We start from the raw sequence: 25,683 nt of genomic DNA, 5'->3' as shown, positions 1-25,683 counted from the left end.
TAGATTACGTCAAACAGGGGTGGGGTTCATCGAACGATGGAAATACAACCCGTTAATTTTTTCCCAGTGCACAAGTTTCTGCTGATATCACTGGAATTGATGCAACATTAATTAAAAAAATTTCATATTATACTTCAGGTAATTTTCTTCTCAACAAATAGATGTTGAAAATTGATAAATTTAAAAACTAATAATTTGAACAATGAGACGAGGGGGGAAATGATCGTTGCGTGATTATTTAGAGGAGACTATGCTGAAAATATTGCAATTGGTCCGAAAGTGGAACTTTTTGGCGTTTAGAAGATATTCCTAATCAAATTTGAAAATGTCGCTATTTTCGTTACTGCATATGAAAATATTTTTCAATGGATTGTTTATATTAGTTACTAATAAAAGAAGATATTTATCGCAAAAGCCAGGTCTTTGATTTAAACAAACCGATTTGTTGCTACTTTCCTTTATTATTCGAATTTTCCTTATAACTTGGAAACGAAAAGCTTCCCAAACATTTTGCTTAAACCACTGTAAAGGGCATTAAATAAGGTACCAAACAAACAGAATTAAATTTTTTTATCACAAATAAGTTAACAAAAATTAATAAATAAATATATAAACAAATGTAAAAAATATTAAATTATTCATCATTAGAAATGAATAATTTTTTCCTATTTTTTGGCGTAAACTTCATTCCGATATCTTAAGAAAAATAGCCAAAAGGCGGCAAATATTAAATCCGGTCCACTGTGTGCCGCCAATAAGCCGCGCCTCACTAAATTTCGTGCACTTCGACGCTCGAGACGAAATTCACTACAGCATAATTAAGCAATTTTTAATTCTTCATTGAATCGATATGGCAGTGCGATCAATGGATTTCTAATGTTTTTTTTTATGACAATCATGCTAAATTTCGCAAAGATTTGAAGGTATTTAGGTATTATGGAGAACTTGAGATTCGTCATTTTTTAGTGTAATATTATGAGGCAGTGAGAGCTACAATTCATTGGTGTGACTGCCATATCGATTCGATGAAGAATTGAAAATTGTTTAATTATGCTGTAGGACTACATTTTACGTTCGACCACGCGGTGTCGTTTCGTTTTAGCCGAGCTTCGCCGTGTACGTCAAACCGACCTCTTTCGAAGAGTTTTACCACCTACCGAGGCGTTCCGCTAATTAGGGGGAAACATTTGTAGTCACGTAACTGCGTTGCGCTGTTTTAGTGTTTTATTGCTGTCATCTGGCCGGTTGCCGGTCATTCGGTTTCTGCGTTTTCGAGTACCGACTATTACCGTAGCTATCCTTGACTCGGGCTTTACGCCCTCACTCAGGAGGTCACCAACGTACATCCTCGTTCCTTCCCACAAGTTCATCCCTTCCTTGCAACCTAAAGGCTTTTTGTGAATGGACTTGGCAGGCAGTTATACAACCAAGAACCACCACAACGACAACACCTCATAACCGCCGGGATAATCGGGACGGAACACTTTGTATGAACGGACAGAAGTAGTTTGTCCTTGTGTTTGTGTTGTGCTGTGTTTGTTGAGATAGTGTAAAATGAGTGTCACTGGAAATGTGAACATGCAGGACGTGCAAGAACATATGGACAATAATTCTCCGCTTCGTCCGCGCAAATTACGTCCGTACGCAAAGACATTATCGAAACGGAAAATATATCACGGAAAGAGAGTGTCTTTAGCCCTTCGGAAGGAGAAACAAGAAAGCGCAAAAATGGCAGACGACACTGCCGTAGGACAACATCCAGAAGAAGTGGCCGAGGAACGTATAGAAGACGAACCATCAACATCCGATGGACGAAATCATACGCAACAAGAGATGATTTACTCGCCATCCGATGAAGATACTAATACGGGCAGTTCGGGAGAGACTGAAGAGGCGCTGGAAGAATTGAGAACTGAAATACCAGAAGGTAACAAAGAAGACAACTTCATTATAGAAAAAATTGCGAAGAACGAGCTGCAAGAACAATCGCGTCTTCTTAATAGCAACGATATAATGGATATCTAAAATGTGCTTGCTCAATTGCAGAAAATAGGCAAGCATGCAAAACATAGGGAAGCCTATGACATTGAACACCTATGAATAACTGGTGTGAAACGGCGTTGCTTCAAGAGCATCTTCAGCGTAATGTGCACTGTGTGCCATTACAAAGCTGATATCAGCAATTAATCGGACGAAGCCGAAGAAGTGGATTGCTGATTGATAGAAGGATTCAATACTAGCGTAGAAAAACGTGGGCTCGTTTATTCTACTCTGATTGCTGATGAGGACAGCAGCGTGTATAAGAAGATTATTGATGCTGACCCATATAAGAGCGTACATTCGCGTAAAAAAGAATTGAATGCACAAATCATTTGTTGCGAAACTTCTGCACAAAAATGAAAGCGATTGTGAACAAGACTACACCTGGACCATTGAGGCAAGTTGTGGAACGTAGCATTCGCCGGATACGCACGGACATCGTAAAAGCCGCAAAGATTAAATACAATCAGAATGTATCAATCGACGAGAAAACAAAGAATTTGTATGGCGACATACAGAATGTTTCGAGCCACGTCTTTGGTGAACACAAAGAATGTGCATGACTAGAATATTTCTGCGATGGAAAGAATAAAGAGAATGAAAGAAACATCGTTCCAGAATTGTTAAAAATTGGGGTGTACCAGGACGTAAAAGAAATACTTCGTCCACTGTTAGCTCATGCGGAGAGCTTATTCTATAACACTATTAATAACGCTGTGGAAAGTTTGAACGCGATAATTGCCAAGTACATTGGCTGAAAAAGATTAAATTTCGCCGAAAGAGGATCATATACAGGAAGATGTGATGCTGCTGTCGTGGAGTACACAGTAACCAAGTGCACCCGCGGTGGAATATGGAAAAAATGCGACAAAATTGCTGGCGAAAAATTGAAGAAGCAATATACAGATATTGCAGAATGTGGAATTTTCATCGACAGCTGCATCTTCTTCTTAGGAGCTTCACCGGATGGAATCATTGGTCAAGAGGGTATTGTGGAAATCAAATACCCCAAATCAGCGGAGAACTTTTCGCCGGAAGAAGCTAAGGTGAATGTCCCAATTTCTGCTCATGTCCCCATTTCTAATCATTTCGTATTTTTCTTCTTATTATATGCGTTACGTTTGTACTATAGTTGCAACAAAATAATTCTAAACTATTTAAACATTTACGCGAATGTTGCACGAGCTTGGGGCAATACATACATCGCTATTTTTCATAAGCAGAAATACGGACATTTAGAGCATTATATATTTAATTACAAAGTACGAATAGTTAACAATGTTGAAATATTTTTTTTAAATAGTTTTTGAATTGGTTGATTTATTATTAAAGAATTAATCAATTACTCTGCAAATTTTGATCACAAACAAATTTTTTACACCTTCTTTATGACGAGTTGTCTCTTAAATGAGCAGAAATTGGGACGTTCACCTTATTGAAAAAGTACCCGCTGTCCGGCGCATGTTCACACGTAAAACAGGTATTTCAATGAACAAAACGCATCACTATTTTCATCAAGTACAAGGCCAGTTACGTATTACTGACAAATAGTACTGTACCTTTTGCGTTTGGACCCCGAAGAGGCTGAAATCTATAAAAGTCGAGAGAGATGATGCGTTTTGGAAAAGAGAAATGGAGCCAAAACTGGTTCAATTTTATTTAGAATGCATGCTACCCGAATTAATAGATAGTCGGCACAATAGGTGCATGCCTATTCGGGAGCCTCAATTTATACTAGCAGAAAAAGTGAAAGAAAAAGCGAAAAGCTTGAAAAAGCGAAAAAGGTCTCCCTCCGAAAATAGTGAAACTCCGATCTTATCGAACCAGTGTCGACAGCAGTGTAAAGTACAGGACCACTGACTGCGTCACAAATATTAGCAATGAGACTTTTCCTCGTGGATTGTACGATAACGCAAGAAGATCGACGCCGCCGTAACTTTCCCAAGAAAGTTACGTAGGAAATAATAAATTTAATTCACCCTTAATTTTTTCAGACACATTTCTAAGTTCACGGGAGCAGATAGATAGTAGACAGACGCAAGGTAGAAGAAAAGATGCTGATGCGGATCTACGTTGCAAATTATTTGCATACGTAAGGGTGCCGATTCAATTTGGTCAAAGGACGCCATGCTGGTATATACGGGCGTCGCAGGTATCCATGATGTTCGACGAAATATTGAAACAAACTTTTACTTTTATACCCAACTTACCGAAATGTCTGCGATCATTTCTTACAGATGGACTTTTTATAAAATTACTGTGCACATGGTGTATGGGACAGTAATGCCAGGGCAAATGGAGTGCTACATGAAATAATAAGTACCATATTTCTGGTAATGTTTGACACTTTATAAATCTACGGTCAAATATTGTACGCTTATAAAACAACAATTAAGAATTTCTATTACATAATGTGTTACAGATACGCACTGCCATACGTCAGATTTCATTATGAGCGATCTGGCAAAATTGTAGGAAGACCACCAATGGAGTAGAGGAATTACCCAGAATGAGAGAAGATAATAAGAGAATATAATACTTCGAAAAATATATGGCACTTTTTTTTATTTGTAATCATCCATATCAAGGGGGTGAATGTTTGAATGTCTTATTTCACTTCTCCAATGAAGTTGGATTGATTTATTGTGATGACTGTAACTTGATTAGAGACAAACAAAATATATATATAAAAAAGTGTTATGTTAAAGGATTTTATCAAAAAGGCACTAACAACTAAAAAATAATTCTATTCTTGTACTACAATTTCAATGGTGTTTTTTAACTTTGAATAAAAACGTGGAGTAGGATATTTCATAACAGAATATGCATGAATTTAGTACATCATCAAGCTGCCGAAATGAATTTGTTGCGAAATATCCTGCTCCACGATTTTATTTAAGGTGAAAATACACCATCGAAATTGTAGTATAAGAAAATGTTTCAGTTTTTAATGCATTTTTAATAAAATCGTTTATTATAAATTTTTTTATATATTTTTTTTATTTTCTAGTTTTTAGTGTTTGTGGATTTACATTTCACGGCTCAAACTTCTTTACAAATACCTTTTATTGCTGTATGCATTTTAAAAGTTTGCTTGAATCCTACAGTGCTAAAAGTTCGTAAAGAACGCGAGTGGTTGATTTTGTTGATTGGATTTGTGGTTATGTGTTATTATTTATTGGTGACTGGGTAATTTTTTGATCCACACGAAGATTTTTTTCATAATTTTGTATTGTCATCCAAACTCCGCACCCCTGCAAAGTTTCAAGACAGATGGTTGGAAGTGGATTAAAATTGAGTTTCCAGATTTGAATCAAACATACAAACAAATAGAGGATCGTAGCTGAATAAAATCTTTTAATGAGACATTCCAACAGAAACCTCGAAGCTCGCGGCGGAAGTGACCGACTGCCTTATCTGCCGGTGGAAATGTTTCAGGCCCATGGTCACTAGGAACAGACGTCCTCCTTGGGCCCTCGGCCTTCGAACAGGATTGTTGTACGGGGCGTTATCACCGACGCGGTGATCCCTACCGGCGTTGTTAATATTTTCTTCGTTATTGTTGGTCTAGACTCTAGAGCCGCGACCACCACGACTACCGCCGCGACCTCCGTGACCACTGCGGGCTCGGACGGTAATGCGTGCCTCTGCTATCACGCGCGGTAAATTTCGCGACGCGCGGCATCTCCGTCAAATAACCGTTGTAGAACCGGAACCGAAACCGATATAGGCCAGAACCTTTTTCACTCGTAACTGTTTCAAGATTCTTTCGGTTGTTATAACTGTTTCGAGAACCGAAACCGATCCCATAACCTAAAATAATTTTTAGCATTGAGGATGTGTGATTATAGCCACCAACGCGGTCAGGCCACGCTCCTTCTGTGTGGTATTAGATATAAAAAAAAATATCCATTCAAATTTAAGCATTTTTTATTGTGCATACTTTCATTAAGTCAGAGTGAAAAAATATAAATCCACTAGTAAAAGTGTACATTTCGGGAGAAAATGTATACACCCACTAGTAAAAGTATACATTTCATTCCTCGTGAACACTTTAGTCAATCAAATCAGTGAGTGCATACATTGAGTAGTGATAAAAAGTTAATAAGAAAAAAATAGTGGCATCTGCTGCACATTTTTTTTTATTTCGTAAACTACTGTAATTATTATAATTTAAAATTACTAAATATATTAATTTTGTAAAGTTAAACTTGTGTTACTATCGACCCCATGGAGTGTTACAACCGACCCAGAGTCAGGGAAGGTTATAACACTTTGTCCGCTCCTCATTTTTTATTAATGACCTGGATATTACTTGACATACAGCGGAACTGTTGTGGCTTAATAAGGTTAGATAAGTAAGTAACATTTTCGTGTAAAAACTTCTGTTGTAACTGTAATATTTTTTGCGTAATCATATTCCAAAGCTGTAGTGTTGCTACCCCCCACCCCCCCGATCTACCCTACTTATATTTGGTTCAAATCTAGAAACTCAACTTTAACCCACTTCCAACTAGCCACTAGACTTGAAACTTTGCAGGCATACGTAGTTTGGATGACAATACAAAATTATGAAAAAAAAACCTCAAAGGGTTTAAAAAATCACCCGATCATCAATAAATATAACCCATAACCACAACTTCAAACGACTTGAATCAACCATAAAACTTAAAAACTAAAAAGTAAATAATAAAAAAAATATATAAAAAATGTATGTTAAATGATTTTATTTTAAAAATGCACTAAAAAATAATTATTTTCTTGTACTACAATTTCGATGGTGATATGTCACTGTAAGTAAAATCGTGGGGCAGGATATTTCACAGCAGGATATGAATCAATTTAATACATTATCAAGCGTCGAAATGAATTTGTTGTGAGATATCCTGTTCCACAATTTTATTTAAAGTGACATATCACCCATAAACTTTTTTTTATATACTGTTTTTATTTGGTATATAAGAGTGGATCAATAAGATTACCACCTTGAATGTCTGTGTAATCATGGAAGTAAAAGAAAAAATGTCTAATCAAAGTTAAATGGTATGAAAGAGACCGCCGTATAGTAATAACGATTTTTATGCAATACTACTTTATTACGTAGTAGTAGTATAAGTTTAATGACTCCCTAACGGGGTACATCGGCAGACCCCGCTCCGCCTTACAATCCTCCTTCTCTCACTTCCTCTCTGTATCTCCTGCCCTTTATTTCGTGTCCTCTCTGTCGTTTCGTTCTGTTCTCGTACGTAACCTCTGCCCCGTGTCTTCCCTCTCTCTTCACATTCCGTGCTGCCTCACATATCCCTCCACTCTCTCCCTCTCATTGCTTGGGACCTCCACTTCCGCCGTACTCCTCAGTCGTCCAGCTCCTCTCTCACTGTCCCCGTCCTTCTTCCCCCATCCTTATTCTTTCCATCCGCCTCTTCATTCATACCTTCCCTTTCCCGCTTCCATCCAGGCCCCCCTCACTTTGTCTGTTATCCGCTCCCCTCCATCTTCCTCCCCCTCGCACCTCATCAGTGCATACTCCCAGCCCTCCATTTCCCCTCCGCACGCCCTGCACATGTTGTCCTCCTTCTTTAACCAATACCTCCCCCGCATGTATAAAAACAGTTGTGGATGATTCAGTGTATCACAGTCTTCTCGCCGAGTATCCTGATCTTACAAGACCAGCAGTTTTTAGCAGAGAGACAGTGAAGCACAACATTGAGCACAACATTGTGACGACACCTGGACCACCTGTTTTTAATAAGCCACGACGTCTTGTTCCGGATCGACTGCAAGCAGCAAAGGCTGAAATCGACCTGACGCTGCGACAAGGGATCAGGCGACCATCGAAGAGTTCCTGGTCTTCACCGTTACACCTGGTGGTGAAGAAGAAGTCGACAAAGGGGAAGAAGAAGGAAGAAGGAGCCATACGACCATGCGGTGATTTTCGTGGAGTCAATGCTCGCACCGTTCCTGATAGGTATTCGCCCCCACACATAGAAGATTGCGCGCAAGGTTTGCATGGAAAGAACATTTTTTCAAAGATAGATTTAGTCCGCGCATATAATCAACTTCCGGTTGCGCCGTAAGATTGTGAGAAAACGGCTATTACAACTCCGTTCGGATTATTTGAATCAGTCTTTATGCCGTTTGGGCTGCGAAACGCTGCACAGACATGCCAACGTTTTGTAGACCAGGTGATTCGCGGATTAGACTTTGTATACGCTTATATTGACGATTTCCTTATTGCGTCGGAAAATGAAACCGAACATAAGGAACATCTGAGAATTCTTTTCGAGCGCTTGAAACAGTATGGTATTGTAATAAACCCCGCAAAATGCGTTTTCGGCGTTAAAGAAATTAACTTTTTGGAGTATACCATTAACCGGGATGGTATGAAACCTTCCGCAGAACGCGTCGAGGTAATAGCAAATTTCACGAAGCCCGCGACCATAAAATTGCTTCGAAAATTCTTAAGTATGGTTAATTTTTATCGACGGTTCATACCTGGCGTCGCGCATTTGATGCAGCCATTGAATGACCTCGTCAAGGGATCTAAAAAGGGTAATACACCCGTGACGTGGACAGAAGCGGCAGAGAAAGCTTTCAATGATGTAAAAGCGGGCCTTGCCAATTCTACGGTGCTTGTGCATCCTATACCCGGTGCATCAATTAATATTACTGTGGATGCATCAGATTATGCCATTGGAGCTGTTTTACAGCAGTTCCTGAATAATATGTGGCAACCCCTCTCCTTTTACATGAAAGCTCTTTCTAATGCCCAGCGGAAGTATAGCGCATATGACCACAAACTACTAGCGATTTACATAGCAGTTAAGCGATTTGGACATTCGGTTGAAGGCCGCCATTTTTCGATTTACACGGATCATAAACGTATTCGTTTTTAAGTAAAAGCTTGACAAGTGCTCGCCGCGCCAGTTCTGTTATTCAGATTTTATTGGCCAGTTTACAAAGGATATTAGGCATATTAAAGGCGTCGAGAACACCGTAGCGGATGTATTGTCGCGAGTTGAGGCTATAACACCAGCCCCAGATTATTAGGCACTCGAGCAGGTACAAGAGCAAAATTTAGAACTCAAGGAAATTTTAAAATCTGAGTCGTCTGCACTTCGGCTCAGGAAAGTCCATTTTTTCCTGCGTTCGAAGTGTTTTTATATTGCGATACGTCTAACGAAACAATTAGACTCTTTGTCCCAAAATCATTACGCCGGGCATTCTTTGATTCCCTTCACGGGCTTTCTCATTCAGGCATACGGGCGTCAAAGGCTAGTAACTGAACGCTTTGTTTCGCCTGCAATAAATAAAGATTGCCGGGAATAGGCAAAGCATTTTATTCCTTGTCAGCGAGCGTAGACTACACGACATGTTACAACTCCTTTAGTTGATTTTAAAAATTCGGGCAGGTTCGAACACGTGCATATTGACATCGTAGGGCCGTTGCCAATGTCCAAGGGTTGTAGATATTGTTTAACGTGTGTCGACCGTTTATCTCGCTGGGCAGAGGTTATACCAATCGCGGAAATTGACGCGGAAACCGTTGCAAAAGTCTTTGAGGATGACAACAGATCGAGGACGCTAATTCGAATCTCATTTATTTAAAGAGCTATCACAGTTAATCGGCGCGACACATTTAAAGACTACCACGTACCATCCACAAGCAAAGGGTGTGGTAGAAAGGTTTCACCGTCAGCTCAAGGCGGCTGTAAAATGTCACGCGACCAAAAATTGGGTAAAAATTTTACCTGTTGTCCTGCTAGGTATTCGGTCGGCATTTAAGGAAATTTGATGGCTACGGCAACAGAAATGATTTATGGTACAGGCATGCGATTGCCTGGCGAGTTTTTCATGTCAAATGGTGTTGAGGGATCTTCCGATTTTGTTATTACATTACGGAACCGTATGAAACAATTTAGACCCTCACCCGTTATACGACATAGCACGAGAAAAACTTTTATTTTTAAAGAACTCGCCATGTCATCGCATGTATTTCTGCGTCATGATGCTGTCAAAGGTCCTTTACAATCTCCTTACGACGGACCGTTTGAAGTGTCACAACACGGTGATAAGAATTGCGTTATTGATATTAGAAAGAAATGGATTAGGGTTTCCAACGATAGGTTGAAACCAGCTTTCATTTTCGCTGACGATGATAACTGTCAACCGTTAAATGTACCTCAAACTGACAACAATGACTTACAAGACGACGTGCAAGCGACACGGCCGGATAAAAACAATTTACGAACACCAGATGACGATTTTAAAACACGATCTGGTAGACGTGTCCGATTTCCCGAGCGGTTACAAGTCGGGCTCTAATAGAATCATGTCGTATCGCATTGTATTGTAATGTAAGTGTATTATATTTTGTATTGTAAGAATATGTTATAGTAGGTATTATAAGGATATCATATTAGTGTAAAGTGGGCTATACACACACATTATATAGTATTATTGTTTTACTTTACTTTACTTTATGACTGACTTCTATGTATAATGTAGCGTGAATCTGACTAACGTTTCGTACGTATACAATTATAGGTTAACTTTGTTTTCTTACCCCTATAGCGTTATCACTGGTAAGGGGTTAGTGTAGCGGACTGTAGTCCTGGAGAAAGTTTTATTATGTTTATCTCGGGACTTTGCACCGAACACTTCGCGCTCCATTGACGCTTTCAAACAGCTTTGTAAACAGTTCACTTATTTCTTGTTATTTGTTGAATATATGTTGTTATTGTTAAACAATTATAGTGCATTATGTCATGTTCCATCCACAGTATCCAAACAACCTTCAGGCCCTTCACTATAATGTTGTTCCTCCTTTGCTCCCTTTCCTGCATCTCTACTGCCCACTTCATCCTCTCCACCTTCTCTTTCCACCACCATCCCGCCCCGTCATCTCCCCCTTTCTCTAGTACCTCCATCCTTCTCTCCATCCTCTTCCTCTTATTTTCCTTCACCACCATTCTGTCTATCCTTCTCGCAACCTCCTCCATCCTTCTGCCCAACTTCTCCCTATCCTCTTCCGCCCTCCAGCTCATTTCTTCAATCATCCTTTTCCCATCCATCCTTTCCTCTCGCACTCCTCAGCTCCTCTCTAGTTTCTCTCTGCGTCTTTGCACTTTTCTTAAACACCTCTTTCATTTCCCCTTGTTTACCTTCCTCCCTTTCTCCCCCCCCCCCGCCCCCTACAGACGATCCCTTACCTAATCTCCTTTGCTTCCATACCGACCTCGCTGCTTCTTCTTCCTATCTGCACCTACAGGTGTCCCCGTTATCCTTTCGTCCCCTCCTTTCATCCCAACTTTCCTTGTTACCTCTCCCTAACTTCACTTTCTCAACCGCTGCTTCTCGCCGCCCTTTCACTCCTCCCTTCCCTTCTGTACTCCCTGCCTCCCTTGGGCCCACACATCTCTGTCCCTTCCGTCCTAGCCCTCGTCTACCCTATCGCCTCACTTTATAACCCACAATTTCACTCGCTCACACTCTCTCACTGCACGCTCTCTAGCCACCGGAAACTGAAGTACTCTACTTTATTCCGTATATTCACAAATCCAAACACACAATTCAATTGGACTTTTTTTTAATTCACAATATCCGTACATAGAAAATTGCTGTCGAATCAGTCAGAAAATTATGCAAAGGTTAAATTTAAAACTTTCTTTCAGCATACTCTGAATATCATCTTCCTTATCTCAGTTTGTATTACTCAAGGGAGTTCTAAATAACTAGTAATCTTTGTTGTGTGTTCGATAATTCGATATCTCAGTTTTAACAGTCATATCGAAGTACGTATCCACTTTCGTCATGCGGAGCAAAGTGCGCTTCCAGCGATAAAGGAATGACGATGGAGAATATTTGGAATTAGTCAAACGTGGGGAAAAGATTCCTAATTACAGTGGGTGAAAAAAGTATTGGCACACCCAGTTTTCTTGGAATATCTTTAAACTATAAAGTAATTTATTAATATTAACTATGTTTATTAGTGTCTTTTGACACACATAAATAGTATGTTTACTGAGAATTCTCAGTTATTTGGTATAAGGAAGTAAAGTAAAGAAATGGAAAAATCCATAGTCAAATAAGTATTGGCACACATACGATGTTATTGAGGAATGCACAATAATAAACAATATGAACAATATTGAACTTACCTAATATTTGGTGTGCATGCCTTTGGCCTTAATTACAGCCTGTAATCGATTAGGTATCGATTCGACCAGTTTTTGCGTAATTTCCGGTGAAATGTTAGACCACTCTTCTAAAAGTGTTATTTTTTATTTTCCTTTTACGGATTTTTAAATCTAAAATATGCCAAAGATTTTCTATCGGATTAATATCCGGCGATTGAGGTGGTGTAGGGAGTTGTTTTGGTACATTGTATAGTAACTATTCTCTTGTTTTCCTTGCCCTGTGCTTCGGGTCATTGTCTTGTTGGAAAAGAAATTTTCCGTTTATGCCCATTTTTGTTGCACTCGTTAATAAATTATTTCGCAACACGTCGATATAGACGTCTGCATTCATTATGCCGTCAATAAAAACCAAATTTCCTACTCCATGGTATGATATACAGCCCCATACCATAACGTGACCACCACCATATTTCACTGTAGGAATAATATTCTTTTGATTTAATTCGGTATTCGGTTTCCTCCATACAAATCTTTTTCCAACAGAGCCGAAAAGATTAAACTTGCTCTCATCCGAGAAAATAACCGTCTTCCAAAATTCCATTGTCTTATTTATATATATTTTTGCAAAACCGAAGCGTTTCTCCCTATTCTTCTCATTAATGAACGGTTTTTTCTCGCTGCTCTACCATAAATTTCCGCAGAATGTAAAACATTTCGGACTGTTTGGGCATTCACTTCTTTTCCCGAATATGTTGCGATGTCGACAGATAAACTTTTGGCACTTACAAAAGGATTTTTTATTGCTTCTTTGATGATGTCTCTTCGTTCTCTAGTTGTAAGTACTTGCGGACGACCTGATCGCGGTTTGTTCTCGACGCTACCAGTTTCCTTAAATTTTTTTATTACATTTCTCACTGTCGAGAAACTTAAATTTAATGAATTACCGATTTTTCGGTAACTCTCACCACTTTTATGTAATGAAAGAATTTCCTTTCGCACGCACAATGAATAACTCGCTCTTCTTCGTAGACATGATTCTTGTTCAAAGTGTAAACACAAACTGATTGTGTTAACTGAGAAAAGCAACAGTGAATTCTGTTTATGTTTACGTTCCTAGAACCGAATTTGTCGCGTACGAAAGCGAGTAACACTTATTCTTATAGTTAAACCGTACGTGTGCCAATACTTATTTGACTATGGATTTCTCATTTTCTTTACTTTACTTCCTTATACCAAATAACTGAGAATTCTCAGTAAACATACTATTTATGTGTGTCAAAAGACACTAATAAACATAGTTAATATTGATAGATTACTTTATAGTTTAAAGATATTCCAAGAAAACTGGGTATGCCAATACTTTTTTGACCCACTGTATGTGTCATTTGACCTTGGTGTATTTACACTTACTGACAAAAGTTAAGAAACAAATTAATCATTTGGGAATTACTGTAGGTATTCTTTATCTGTATTCTGTATTCTATATATTCCTTATCTTCTGAGATACATAGGTTGAAACTAAAATTTAGCATAAAGAGATAACATTTCATACATCAACATACAATAAGTGTTTTTTCGAATATACTTGTCTAAAGACTAGAATTAATATTGGTAGCAGAAAGAAAATGAAAGCTTTGTGACAAAAGTTAAGAACCATAGTGTGCTTGAATTACACTGTCCAACATGAATTTTGATCGACAGTATCCCCTTGGTGATCCTTGTATAGTTTCTCATCCTAAACCCGAATCCACAAGCAGAACATTGCTCTAGCACTCTCAGTTTTTGAGGAACCCGAGTTTTTGTAAAAACGCCCGATTTGGGACAAGAATGAGGTATTACATGAAAACTAAGAACTGTAGGAAGTCCCATTTCGTCTTAAGTGATAGAGGAGAATTCATAGAATATGCCAGTGTAAACAGATATTATATTTGGGAGGTTTGAATAGTTGAGGAGTGATTTTTCAAAAGAGCATATTTCCATTTCTTGCCTCGAAGCAAATTTTGATGGCATCGCCTTACTAATGTCAAATTACATCGTCCAGTAACACAAAACACTACAAAATAGGTGTAATTATGTTTTGAAAAATTGAAGAGAAAATACATGTTTCATACGAAAGGTCTTATTTCTAAGTTTGTCTGAAGACATAGTGAAATATTTTTTTAGTCTGAAACAAAACGGACATATTTTCTATACTCATCTAGGAAATTGTAATGAATTCGAAAGAAAAGAAACTTAATTTCATAGAGCTACTCAAACTTCTTAGTGAAATTAGTTAAAAATGTATCCACAGTCATGGTATCTTTAGAATTAAATGTGGCAAAACAAAGTAGCCATAAACATTATATTATAATTATATTATAAACAAAAGAACGTACAAGTTCTTAATAGTGGAGGAAGGAAAGATAGACAGATAGATTTGGCTTATTTCCAAATGATTTCATACAAAAGATCTTATTTCCAAACGTTTTAAGGGAAGAGGACACTGAAAAAATCGCGATTTTCGACCATTTTTAAGAATTTTTTTTTGCATTTTTGGCAAGTCTGAACCCTTGTTCAACCGTACATAACATGGTTTGACATTTAGTGTTGCCTTTCTACCAGAAAGACCTATTTTTCCAAAACCTTGCGAAAGAGCCGAAAACCAAAACCTTCGTTTTTCGGTATATTTCTCTATTATTTAGTTCTTTGAGTATGTTCAACCGCTGGCTAGTGTTTTGGGAAATCCAAACTAACTGCGTGGTCTTGACATTGTTTATTTTCACCAATGGCCAAAATGCGTTTCACGATTCTAAAACGCACGCGTGCTCTGTAACAGAATCCATTTGACTGCGCCTACTAAACTAAAAACGCTTTCTTACAAAGTATAGTATGTGACTGACAGTAGGTAATTCTCTAAGCGGGCCCAAAAGGGTCAGTGGCTGCCGACAGAGGTCAGTCTCTCCGGGCGCTAGACACCATATTTTTTTAAATCTTACAAAACTCCGGTTTACGTGACAATACAAAGTGAGATTTTATGGTGCAGTGAAATTAGCTTGTATAAAACGAGTGAAATGGACCTCATTAGCCGAAAATATCGCAAGAATAAGAGTAGAGTGAAGCGTGCTATTCGTTTAGAAAAACAAGCAACGGTAGCTGCTAAATTAAAGAGAAATGAGCCTGCAATAGATGATTCTTCATCTAGTGCTCATTTCGATAATAGAAAAGAGAAGGAGACTAGTATTAAGAAACTGGAATGCTTCAGAAATAATGAAGGAAAACCTGTTTCTGAAGTGCAGGATGAATTTTATATAGTGCACAGATCTACAATTTAAGAGTTGATCAAAAACTGGACTTGCAGTGTTTGCCACTCAAAAATGATTATTCTGGATAGTGACGTACAGGTAAAGTGACCATCCTTCTCAAACATATCGGAATAGTCCCAAATTTTCACCCTTCTCATCATTTTTATTTTATTCTGAATTATAAACATTTTTTCCCATTTATTATTACAATGTTACTCTGCCTCGATTAGTTTTCTAACTATAGAAAATTCCTAACACATATTTTTGTGTTTACAAAAAAAGTTCTTTATCCCTCCTTGACCAATCATCCTGAATTCTGAATTTGGAAATCTGGTCACTTTACATATAGGGATTTACAAGAAAATTGACTGCAAGATGTACCAGTTGCGAGGAAATTATTGGGCAAACTTACACTAGCCCCAGAATAAGCACCGATGAAAGCACAAAAAGACCACCTTTCTTGATAAATAGGAAAATGGTGGATGCTTTTGTCTCTGTGGGAGCTGGTTACGCTGCAATGGAACGATTTGGAATGGAAACCGGTATCAATGTGCTTTCATCAACAGCATGGAAAACACACCTTGAAAAAATTCAAGCAATAAATAAAGAATTCAAGGAAAGTGTTCTCCGGAAGTCGCGCCAAGTTGGGAGAAACATGCACACTGTTGATGAAGGTGAAGTGCTCGATACGCAGATGTCATTCGATGGATCATGGCATAAGAGAGGACATACTTCCCTTCATGGCATCGCCTTTGTCATAGACATAATGACAGGACTCGTTGTGGATTACGAAGTGATGTCAAAGTATTGCCACATGTGTGCGATATGAACAACTGAATTCGAAGCAGATTCACCAGAATTTGTCAAATGGAAGAAAGTGCAAGTGGAAATAGGAGAATGTCAGGTAAGTTTTGTGTATGGAAATAATTTTGATATATCCATAAAAGAAGAAAAATATGTATTTGCACTAGAGGTCGTGGCTTTTCACGTGTATTTAAATACACGTGTACACGTGTCCCGTGTAACGTGTATCAAGTAATTAAAAGTCCGTGTTCTTAATACACGTGTCGGTACACGTATTATAAGTACACGTGTAGTTCTGTTCACGGATACCCGTGTAGTATTTCTATTATACGTGTGCACGTGTATTTAAATTGGTTCATTAATTTTGCGATTGCTTAGTTGGTATAGGGTAAACCATCCAGTAATTTACCGCATACCAGTGAATGACCATTAGGCAAAGAAATGTCAATTATAAATATAAACATTATTATATGTTTATAAATGGAGTGTAGTTGCACTTTTAATATCCTATATTTTTAGTTACGCGTATTAAGTAAATATTAATAAGTACAATTCTTATTAAAAGTATGCGGTCATTTACTGGGCTTCTACACGTTTTGCATTTTATTATTGTTTTTTATTTTAAATTACGATAAGAATACTTAATTATTTTTATAGAAATTTCAAGAAAAATAAATTTAAATGCAATTTCAACAATTGTTTTGGTGTTATACATAAATATATTCAAGTATTAATATCAAAGGTCCATAGATTCAACAATTCGGTCATTCACTGGTTGGATTACCCTATCTCTTTTGTCTGTTTAGCATTATTGTACGAATGGTCTCACAGATCTAAATATGAGACACTGCAGTCTGCACGCACCCAAATACTTACATACCTCCATCACATCACACTGAAAGATACGCGCGGTCCTGAGTTCGACGCCATCGATAATTAGCGACGTGACAACAAAGTATGTACATATATCTAATTAGTCAATTGTACGAGGCGGTATTTGGCCACCATACTATTTCTTTGCACAACTATACCTACGCGTATATTAATTTTTAAATAATTATTCGATTTGTATAATTTTCGACGCGTAAATATCTGAGTATCTAAATATATTGGCCCGCTTTTGCCAAAACAAACTAACCTTCAGGTTACAGGTAACAATAATCAACACATAATCAAATTTCATAATAAAATTTAATCTATTAATTTTCTATTTTGGTACAAGAAAACTAAAGTATCGACATTTTCAGGTAATAAATTAAAAAATTAAATTATTTTAATGAAATAAAATTTCAGTCTGATGGGGATGGAGGTATGTAAGTATTTGCGTGCATGCAGACTGCAGTATCTCATATTTAGATCTGTGAGACCATTCGTGCAATGCTAAACAGACAAAAGAGATATACGAAAGTCTGTCAAATGAAACTTTGATGGCACGTTGCTGCAAGGAAGGCACTCAAAATGCAAATGAATCTCTCCATGCAAAAGTGTGGAGATTCTGCCCGAAGACAACATTTGTATCGAAGGCAAGGCTTGAAGTAGCTGTGGCACGTGCTGTTTCAGAATTTAATATGGGTTGTGTAGCCTCATTGACAGTGAGGAAACAAACAGCTGGGGAAGTAGTATCTGAAACAGCTGTAAGTATAGCTAGAGACAGAGACAAGAGAAGGGAAACCTGCAGTGCACAACAGCAATCCACTACAAGAAAACGCTTAAAGAAGAAACAAAACACAAAGAAAATTGCTACTGAGACGAAGAGACGCAAGATTGATGAGGATGTGTATCAACCAGGTGGATTTTAAACTATACATAAAGGAACAATGGTCTGGAATTTACTCTTTAGATTTAAAATGAATTTATCTCATAACTTACTTTTTTTTAATATATTTAATGTTCCTTGCGCAAAACTGTTGGTCTGATTCTCTTGCAGCTTGGCATGCTTCAAGAGCAACATGAGAGTTTGGATGAAATGGCGATTTATTAAATTGGTAATACAGATCGTAGTACAATACATTTCAGAGACTGTTGTCCACGTCTCATAACGGTGTCAACTAGAGGTTGACTATCTTTTGTTGGTGTCAAACTTTTAAACATGCTACTCTTATTCATAGAGAGGGAGAGAGAGGGGGGATGGTGGGAGGGAGAGAGAGGGAGAAAGGGGAAGATAGTGGGGGAAGCGGGAGAGTGGGGGTATATAAATGTCATTTAAGGTAGTTCAAGGCCAAATTTAGATGTATGAAGTCCAAACGCTCTATACCGATGTTTTCAAATAATAAGTACACACTCTTAGAACCTTCAACTGCAAGGTTTATAGCAAGTGTTGAAAATGGTACCTCACGTGGTGACGTCACAAGGATATGTAGTACGAGTGGGAGAGTGATCGGTATGCGAGCATTACGAGCGAGGTTAGTTCGTAAGAATACGCTGAGTAAGAAGCATTGTAAGAATAGTGAAAGATAATAAAAGCAAAGTTGTTAAAATTATAATAAAGTATAGATTTGCTTCAGGCTGTGTTTTAATCAACAGCAAGTTTATAACGAGAGCACGCACTTGTTCTGTATTTCATGTTACTAGTGAAACTAATAAAAATAATAGATCACACACTCACAATCAGTGAAATTGTGATCATTATAATACTGGGAGAATGTACGTAAAATATGTCCCTAATACTAGAGTTGAGTTTTTTTATACAGGTTTCATGTTTTCTTAAATAAATATAGCAAAGTGGAATATATTTTGCGAAAGAATATATTTCCAAAAAACAACAATGGTGGAATGATGTTTTTATAGTTCTTACTAATTGTAAGATAAGTTTACATTTACAAAAGTTCTGAAATGTCTGGTGTTGTTTTTTTTTTATAAGAGACTAGCAAAATGCCCATGCTTCGCTACGGTAGAATAATTCAAAGGAATTACTGTTATATCTGTTTTTCTTAAGTAAATTTTTTATGCAATTTTTGTGAAGTAACCTGTATAAAGTAGTATGTACGTTGGTTTTGTGGGTAATAATTAAGATTGTCCCGAGCGGCATCGTCTCTCGGTTGGCTACCATGGACAGGGACTATAGCCATTTCGCACCGTTGCGGGCTGTAGCAAGAGCAGAGCGTCTCGAACTTATGTACCGAACACATCATTCTCGTTATTATATCTTGTCTAAGTCAATAAAGACAATTATTATAAAATCAGTTAACCTACAGGTTTTAAGGTATTTGTGTCGGTAACTTTTGTAAGTAAGAACCAAGTCGATATCTAATCAGGCCTAGCAAATAGTGATAAATGTCTTTTCTACGATTAAGGAATCGGAAAAAAGACATTTACCACTTTTCACCCCCTTAGGACAATATTTTAAAATATGTTTTTAGGCATTTGTGTGAGTAACTTTTGTAAGTAAAAACCAAGTTGATATCTAATCGGGCCTAACAGATATTAAGGAGTTTGTGAAAACACATTTTAACACTTTTCACCCCCTTGGGGATAGAATTTAAAAGAATTTCTTCTTATCGAGCACCTACCTTAGGGTGTCCCTCAAAATTGAAGCTGCGATAAAATGTTGGGACGCCCGCTGATTTTAATCCTTTTTGTATGCGAAGTAAGTATGCGAAGTTTTGGCACAATCGGATTATTCTGAACCCTGCTTCAAGATGCTTAAAGTTACGATATACTACAAACTTTTTAATTTCTTTTTTGTCCGGCTTTAGAAAATAATCGTTCACTTGGAATAGAGGTTCGTGGAATGCATAAATATTTTACCGCCATAATCCAAAAACTGGAGAAATGGAAAATATGTACGTACCACCTTCGTTCTTCCACCGCTTAACGATATCTTAATGATATTATCGATATATCTTTAAATATCAATAAATTATCTATAAGATATCGATAATCGATCGTCCTAACTCCAGTTCCATCTCACATTTGCTTGTATACAGGGTTGCATATCTAAAAAACAGCTGTTTGCAAGAGTACAGTTTCATTCGAAACTTTGAGTTTCTTGAGGCAGGGTGTAGTTGTTTGTTCCAGCCGAAATTTGGCACACATATTTACCGCGCTAAAGGGAAATAAATGAGAGTGCGAACCGAATCGAATTCTTCAATTTAAAAAAAAAAGTCATTTTAAGGGACATCTTAACCTGCGTCGTTGAAGGATCTCTGAACTTCATGTTTCCAGGGTCAGTGGTTTGGACTCGAAGGTGATGAATCAGTGAGTAACACAACGATTATATCTGTATAAATTATCGCCAAAAACAACTACTTGGATATTTTAAAACATATCTTAACAAAAAATGAAAACAATATAGAAACTCGTGAAACATTTGTATTCTACAAAGATAATGATTCTAAACTCAATGTATAAACTGCACAAGAATATTTACTATATAACTGTTTAAAATCATCACCTTCCCTCTACAATCTACCAAATTTGAATGTAACTAATTATGAGAGCGTAAAAGAAAAATTGGAGTGACGTCGCGACGCCGTGTTTTGCACACCAAGAAATTTACCTGCCCACGACTGTGCACGGAAAGATGTCTGCACCGTTGGAAACGGTGCTTGAAAAGTGAGCACCGTCAGCGACGATGACAGCACCGTTTTCGTTTCGCGAAAACATCGGTACTGAGCACCGTTCACAACGGCGTTCTTGATGAACGCGCACTGAAATCATCGATGCATTGCTATCTTACATCTTTATTTTTCATGTTCGCCATTCGTCGTTTTCGATGCGCGCATAGTACACGGAACAAGGTCTGCCCCGTTGAGTTCGTGTATGAAAATTAATGGATCTATCTGGTTAGCTTATTAATTAATAGTTCAATTAATAAGCTAAGAACAAGCCACATTATAATCCGGCTAAAAAACACTTCCGAATATGCTTTTAACAAATATGAATATCGAATGCAATCCTATGTCCTATATCTAACCTATATTCATATCATTTTATTTAAACTTTTAATGTTTTAATAATTTATGAGGTCTATCCATATACGCATACGCACACATACACTTTCTTGAATACCCAGTATACCTTGATGCGTATTTAAGTATTATTAATCTCTATTAATCATGAAAAGCTACTATTTTAGTAATATAGATATTTAATAATATTTAATTTGAGTGATAAGGTTTAATAACATAAATATTTTAATTTTATCTACTTGTTAGATAAATATTAGTTTATGTAAAATCTATTTAGGTTTCGAAAAATTGATATTGCCAAATGTATACAGAATCAATTATTATATCCTATAATAATGCTCCTAAAAATTTGAGCTACTTTTGTGCTTCAATTGAGTCCAATACTTGACTCAACATTATTGATAGTGTTTAATTATACTCGTTCAGTTTCTTTTGAAGAAAACACATTTTAACAGTCTGCAATAGCAAACATGGTAAATAAAGATGTAAGATAGCAATGCGTCGATTTTAGTGCGCGTTCATCAAGAACACCGTTGTGAACGGTGATCAGCACCGATATTTTCGGTGTTGGACACCATTGTGAATGCATTTGGAGCTGAACACCATTGTGAATGCTTTTAGAGCTGAACAGCGCCATGAATGGGCCCAGCACGTGCTTTGGTTCCCAACGGTATGGACATCTTTCCGTGTGGCGGCATTTACACGTCAATATTTTCTCGAAAGCATTAAAAGTTTCGTCCGAGAGTCCCCAAATGATTACTTTAAAGGCAAACCAAGCTTCAAGTTCACGAGTGAAGCATTACTGGGACTGTGACACATAATACGATGTCCAAGCTTTCTTTCTTTTCGAACCAAACATTCGGGGATTCTGGGACAATAGTTTTCATGCTTTCCAGAAAATATCGTCCTAAAAACACGTTAAAGTTCTGTACCAAGTTGAAATTCCTTGGCGTGGAAACACGCTGACATCATTTAAACTGTAAACGACTTGAGTCTCCAAGGAAATATTTAACATAATATTTTTGCCCAATATACATATACATATTAAACATGTGTATGTCTCTCTCGTGACACGATAGCCAGACTTCTTTTTTATAACTTATTATTTGAAGAACATTATGAGTTAAATAATCAGGTTTTTCTTTTTTTCTTAACTATTCCTAATTAAACTAGCTGTAATGCCAGCGAAACGTTTGGATTCTTATCCAACATAATAGGAATCGTTTCCTATTGTCACAGTTTATACCGGGAAACCTCAAACAGTAATAACTGTATTTATTTGGGTTGTGAATGCCTCAAATTTCGGAGTGGGGGGCTCCGCGCTGTGACTACGTTACAGCGTCAGGACGGAAATGTGTGTCGGGCTCGCGGGGCTAAACTTTCATGTATCGTTTTTCGGTAATAGGGTGGCGAGTTTTTTTTAAATTTCTTAGCGAGCACCTGGGGGCTAAGAGGAACGTGCCTATCACAGTTCATGGTTATGGGTTCAGTTTGGTTCCAGAGATATCGAATTTATTTCATAATTTTTTAGTGAAGAGGATTTTTCCAGATTTTTTATTCATTCCTTTCATTGTATCCCAAACACTACCCTTCTGCCAAAGTTCAAGTTTCTAGGGCTGCGAGAAGTACGTCTGACTTTTGTTGATCGGTCAGTGTCGAAATAACGAAACTTTGAGTTCAAACATCTTATGAACTAGAATAGATAGAAATCTGAAATTTTGAGGTTTAATTCCGTTTGCAAAGTACTGTAGATAAATAGAAGTTTCAGGTTTCTGGGTAACTCCAGCACAAAGATATGGAAGGGGGGGGGGGTTAAAAAATACGCTGAGTTGCTTCCAGAAAAAATGCTTACGGCTGTGCTTGCCCGACTCGACTCGGCGGGGGCAGGGTCGTGCCCCCAGATAAGGAAAGTTGCGTGACCCTATAAAAAAAGTCAAAACAAGGTTTTGAAATTTGTTTATAGCTTCTTTTATAATTCAAAAAGTGTGTATGCTGTTACGCCGTGCATGCTGTGTATCTGAAATTATAAATGTAGAAGAAATATTTTCATACATGATTCCTATAAATACGGGATTCAATTACACAGTGTCTTCTGGTATGATGACAGAACGACAATCTAAAGATAACAATTTTTTATTCCGAGGATATCTTTCACAAATAAAATCTATAAAATAATCCACGAATATTTACCACCACATTCTTTAGATAACACTGTCCAACACGATTTTTGTTCTGCAATATCCACTGGGCGATCCTTACAGAGTTTTTCGCCCTGAACACGAATCCGCAAACCATTTGTCGCCATCACCCTCCGTTTTTTGAGAAATTCGATTTTGAAAAAAAAACTGCAAATTTTCAAATTTGAACACCTTTTGTGTCGAAACGGTAATAGTTATTCGGTTGCTCGTTACGTTAAATTATTCTATGAACCCTCCCGAGTACAACGATATAAGTTATTATTGCATTATGAACATTTAAATATGTTTAAACAACGATCAAAAGGAGAAGTACACCAGAAATGCACTTATTTTTTAAGATTTACACAATTTATTTCCAAAACTAAGGGTCTCGGAGAAAATCTGACTACTCCACGCGATGCAACAAACATTTTTCCTTCGGAAAGCATCAACAGAAGTGGTAAGTCACGTTTTGTTTTCAATACAGAAGCGAAATAGTTTGGCAAAACACGCGGTGTCGACAGTGGTAGTCAACGGCGGCGCGCAATCCACTGCCGCTCAGCGTAACACAATCGCTTAATACGCGTGACTACCACTGTCGGCGCCGCAAGTTTTGCCAAACTATTTCGCTTCTGTATTGAAAACAAAACGTGACTTACCACTTCTGTTAGTGGTTTCCGAAAGAAAAATTTCTGCAGCATCACGTGAAGTATTCAAATTTTCTCCTACACCCTTAGTTTTTAAAATATATAGTAAGATATCTGCAAAAATTGGTGCATTTCGGTTGTCCTTTTCCCTTTGATCGTTCTTAAACATATTGAAATGCTTATAATTCAATAATAACTTATATCGTTGTGTTCGCGAGTGTTCATAGAATAATTTGACGGAACAACCAACCGAATAACTATTACCGTTTCGACAGAAAAAATGTTCAAAGTTGAAAATTTGCGGGTTTTTTTTTAATCGAATTTCTCAAAAACTGAGGGTGACAAACGGTTTGCGATTTCGTTTTCAGCGCACGAAAACCTATAAGAAACGGCTATTGAATGTTATAGAACAGAAGAAAGTTCAATTTTGTAGGACAGTGTAATGTATCATAGAGGGCTTTCATAAGTATTGAATCCAAAATATTGCAACTGCGAACCATTTAAAATTTATGATACTCACGTAACGGAATTCTTGATCAAGATCCTATAATATTTTATATAGCACTTTCAATATTATTCAATCTACTCGAACTTCATAAACTTCACTTTCAAAGATCATCAACTTTGTTCGTAGCAAATACAAGTTACCCGGGGAAAATTTTCTGCACAACTAAAGTACATTGTCACTGCCCAACGTATTTATTGTCCTACTGAACGTTTTATCTGTTTCTGGAAAAATCGTGGCAGATGCTAAAGGTCACAATGTTTAATTGCCGATAACGAGCTTACGCGGTGTATAATGCACCAGAATATTACTTTTCAATTAACGTGTTCGCCACGATACACGAATAACATGCCAATCATGTTTAAAGATTTATTAATTGTAATTCATTTAATTATATTTATTAGGGAGGGGTTTATCGAAGCGTTGAAACCTCAAAACCCCTCGAAACCCAAGAAGTTTTAAGTTTCGGGAATTCGAACCTTTGCACTTTTTTCGTGACTTGAAACTCTCGAAACCCAGATAAGAAAAAGTATAAAATCAAAAAGAATTTGTACATTATACAAAAATTTTGTTGACTTCAGTTCTTAAAGCAAGATATTCCACTTACACAACAGAACAAGCACTTCAAGTTCAGAGAGTTTCGAAGCCTTACAAAGTTTCAGATTCAAATTTCGAGAAATTAAAAAGTAGATTCGAACCCAGCCTCAACATTTACACTATATTTTTATCTTAAGGGGTTACGCCACCTGGAACGAAGTCACTTTCGGCATTTTTTTTTAGGGAGATAATGAAATAAATGGGAAATTCAATGTGAATTTGTTATTGTACAACTCTCGACGGAAGAAGTCGTATTTTTTTTCTCGTACAAAATGGCGGCGATAGAGCCGTGATACGCAAGATCTTGAGGAGCGACATTTTCCACGGTGTTCAATTTCACGGCTATACCGTTTGATGTAGAATAAAAAAAAAAATTATTTTCTACATGCCTAATAGTAAAGAAGTACATATGGATATCCATAAACATTCATTTTAGTCGAAATGATGAACATGTGGAAAAAAGGGCATTTTTGTTTTTATAAAAGTGTCAATTGCAAAGAATATATTCAAGATATCGCAAAATCGGTATGTACTTACTTCCTTACTTTTAGGCATGTAGGAAATAAAACTATTTGGTTTTTTG

The 25,683-nt window shown here is 37.3% G+C and overlaps 1 protein-coding gene and 1 long non-coding RNA gene across 4 annotated transcripts in view; one reads left to right on the top strand and one right to left on the bottom strand.

Annotated features, from left to right (window-relative positions):
- Positions 1-4,669, top strand: part of LOC143370506 (uncharacterized) — a 54,999-nt gene extending 50,330 nt beyond the window's left edge. The window contains exons 2-4 of one of the 2 annotated variants that reach the window (XR_013085641.1): positions 4,035-4,192; positions 4,278-4,373; positions 4,463-4,669. This is a non-coding gene — a long non-coding RNA (uncharacterized LOC143370506). Of the gene's footprint in view, positions 1-4,034; positions 4,374-4,462 lie in introns of both variants that reach the window. The other variant, XR_013085642.1, reaches the window with a different exon arrangement.
- The window catches only part of Cyt-b5-r (Cytochrome b5-related), a 59,389-nt gene extending 34,699 nt beyond the window's left edge, over positions 1-24,690 (bottom strand). The window contains exon 1 of one of the 2 annotated variants that reach the window (XM_076815736.1): positions 24,519-24,690. The gene's annotated coding sequence lies outside the window, so the exon portion shown is untranslated. The remainder of the gene's footprint in view (positions 1-24,518) is intronic. The other variant, XM_076815735.1, reaches the window with a different exon arrangement.
- Between the last annotated feature and the right edge of the window lie 993 nt (positions 24,691-25,683).

This window comes from Andrena cerasifolii, chromosome 6, assembly GCF_050908995.1.
Source record: "Andrena cerasifolii isolate SP2316 chromosome 6, iyAndCera1_principal, whole genome shotgun sequence".
Lineage (NCBI taxonomy): Eukaryota > Metazoa > Arthropoda > Insecta > Hymenoptera > Andrenidae > Andrena > Andrena cerasifolii.
Note: the sequence above shows the minus strand (reverse complement) of the source record. Positions and strands in the feature narration are given on the sequence as shown.